The 3,120-nt window shown below is 48.7% G+C and overlaps 1 non-coding gene across 1 annotated transcript; it reads left to right on the top strand.

Annotated features, from left to right (window-relative positions):
* The first annotated feature begins 1,305 nt into the window (after positions 1–1,305).
* TRNAA-AGC (transfer RNA alanine (anticodon AGC)) lies at positions 1,306–1,381 on the top strand. The gene has a single exon. It is a non-coding gene; the product is annotated as a tRNA-Ala (tRNA).
* The last annotated feature ends 1,739 nt before the right edge of the window (positions 1,382–3,120 follow it).

Here is a 3,120-nt window from a genome sequence, read left to right as displayed (position 1 = left end):
CTCATCCTTTAACGAGGTCGTGAGATTCTGTTTATGGAGCATCTCCTACGTGCCAGGGAGTGACCCAGGGACTCTGAATATGTTACCATGTTTACATTGCTATTTTATTTAAGTTTGCTTTAGCAGGGCAACTTTGAAAACCGTGACCCCTTCCTTGCTTGACAGTTCCCCTAGTTGCATCACAGGTCACACTGCAGGGAAGTGGGAGTAGACACCTGGACTCCGGGAGACGACCGCACCCCAAGCCCCGGAATATGAGAACATGTTGCATTACATGGCAAATGAGATTAAGGGTGCAGATGAAATTAAGTGGTTAACTAGCTGACCTTTAAAAAGGGGGATCATCCTAGATAATCTCGGTGGGCCTAACGTAATCACAGGGTCCTTAGACACAGACAGGGAGGCAGGAGAAAAGTGAGCGTCAGGATGATGCTGTGTGAGAAGTCAGCCAGCCATTGCCGGCTTTGAAAGTAGGGGAAGAGGCCACAAGCCAAGGAATGCAGGTGGACTCTTAGAGGCAAGAAGACAGGTTCTCCCCCGACCCATGGAACCTCCAGAAGGAACACAGCCTTCCTGCCACCTTGATGTTAGCCCTGTAAGACACCTTTTAGACTTCTGATCTCCAGAAGCATAAAATGATACATTTCTGCTGTTTTAAGCCACTAAATGTGTGGCTGTTTGTCACAGCAGCAACAGAAAACTCACATATCATCTTTCTAGAGCTACCACTGTCAGACACTGTGCAGCTCAATGCAACCAATGAGCTCACAATTGAATGGGACAACTCAGTGAACGACGAGTTGATGCTTCTCTCTCTCTCCTTCCTTTCTTTCTCTCTTTCTCTCTCTCAAGTCAGTGGAAAAAAGTTTTTAAAAAGGAAGAAAAGCCTAGCATGTGTATAACATGAATGAACCTTGACATGGATATTATGAAATCCATGAGACACACAAAAGGACAAAGACTGTATGATTCTACTTATACAAGGTTCCTAGAGGAGTGAAATTCAGAGACAGAAGGTAAGAGGGAGGTTGTCAGGGGCTGGAGGAGGGAAAGGGGAAGGCGGAGTTGTTTATTGGGTAGAGAGTTTCCATTTTGCCAGATGAAAGGATTTCTGACAGTGGATGATGGCGATGGTTGCACAACAATCCAAATGTCCTTAACACTCCTGAGCTGTCCACTTAAGAAATGGTGATGACGGTAAAGTTTATATTATGTGCACTTTACCATAATTAAACATTTTAAAGAAGGAATGGAATGCCGCTATACACCACAACATGGATGAACCTCAAAGATGTTATTCTCTTGGCCCTGGCCGGTTGGCTCAGCGGTAGAGCGTCCGCCTAGCGTGCGGAGGACCCGGGTTCGATTCCCGGCCAGGGCACACAGGAGAAGCGCCCATTTGCTTCTCCACCCCTCCGCCGCGCTTTCCTCTCTGTCTCTCTCTTCCCCTCCCGCAGCCAAGGCTCCATTGGAGCAAAGATGGCCCGGGCGCTGGGGATGGCTCTGTGGCCTCTGCCTCAGGCGCTAGAGTGGCTCTGGTCGCAACATGGCGACGCCCAGGATGGGCAGAGCATCGCCCCCTGGTGGGCAGAGCATCGCCCCTGGTGGGCGTGCCGGGTGGATCCCGGTCGGGCGCATGCGGGAGTCTGTCTGACTGCCTCTCCCTGTTTCCAGCTTCAGAAAAATGGAAAAAAAAAAAAAAAAAAAGATGTTATTCTCAGTGAATGTAACCAGTCACAAAGACCACACATGGTGTAATCCCATTTATAAGGGATGTTCAGAAATGCAATTCCACACAGACAGGAGTGAATTATGGTTGCCAGGGGCTAGGGAGTGGAATGGGGAGTGGCTGCTAATGGGTAGGGGGTTTCTTTCTGGGTTGGTGAAAATGTCTAGACTGGAGAATGGTGATATGTGCACATTCTTATGAACAGACTAAAAAACCACTGAACTGTACACTCTAAAAGGGGAAACTTAATGTGAATTATATCTCAGAAATGAAGAAACATGCTTACAAGTACCCAATCAGTAAAGAGAAGAGCCAGGATTTGAACCCAGATTCGGTCTCCAAGCTTGGCCTCCTTGGTTGCTCTGTGCTCTTACATCTTTGCACACATAGCACCAAGGATGCCCTGGGGGCCAGGCACTGAATAAATGTTGCTTTTCTGACTGGCAAATGCCTAAGGAGCACAAGATGTGGACCAGGTCCCAGGATTCCTAGCATGAGACAAGCCTTGTTCCAGCCTGGAATCCACCAAGCCCCCAAGAGGGCCTCTGGCACATTATTTCAAGCATTTAAAACTTTCCCCTTGGAACCCGGTCACCAGCCCTTCTCTCCCTATCTTCTCTCCTCCCACTGACAAGAAAGAATCTTAATTAAGTGCCCTTTGGCTGCTGTTTTAATTTGATAAATATAAAATTGGAAGCATGCTAATAAAGCTATTCGTCACCCCAGATCTCAGCAGTTCTTGAGCTGAGGCTCTTTTTTTTTTTTTTAATCAATTTTTAGGATGATAATGAATTGGGTCTTGTTCAGGAATGTCAGCATAAGAGGCAGCTCGGGGAGGTGACATTGAGGAAAAGGAGAAAGTGACAGGGACGTGTCACCTTTGCATAAACTCTCTTCCAGGACCCCAGGGTGCCCATCCTTCCCCTGTGAGGCCCAGCACCCACCTGTCCCCCTGACTCCACCCTCTGCCTGTTTCTCTCCCACCTCCTGGGGGGCTCCAGAACTGCACCCCCTCCTCTTCCCCCACTTAATGGAGTAGGAGGCATTTTGTGTAACTTTCCAGGACCATGTTGGGAAGTCTCAGAACCCCAGCCCTGCTCCTGGGCTGAGTTCAGCCCCACCCATGACTCCTGTCTCACGACCGTGGCCAGACCAACCTTAGCCTTGACCAGAAAGGGGGCTCAATGAACTTGGTGGTGGAATTTTCTAAGTTTGTCCTTCAAGGTTGCTTTGGAGGAAAGAGTGCAGTCTACAGAGGGAGGGACCACTTGGACACATGGGTGCTGTCCCCAAACTGCTCGGCCTGAGTTGTCTGAGCTTTTAGATCCCTCACAGACTGTAAGCCTCCACAAGGACAACTCCAAGCCTCTGAAGTTTAAGAGCCCATCATG

The sequence above is a fragment of the Saccopteryx bilineata genome, chromosome 6 (genome assembly GCF_036850765.1).
Source record: "Saccopteryx bilineata isolate mSacBil1 chromosome 6, mSacBil1_pri_phased_curated, whole genome shotgun sequence".
In the NCBI taxonomy this organism is placed as follows: Eukaryota; Metazoa; Chordata; class Mammalia; order Chiroptera; family Emballonuridae; genus Saccopteryx; species Saccopteryx bilineata.
Note: the sequence above shows the minus strand (reverse complement) of the source record. Positions and strands in the feature narration are given on the sequence as shown.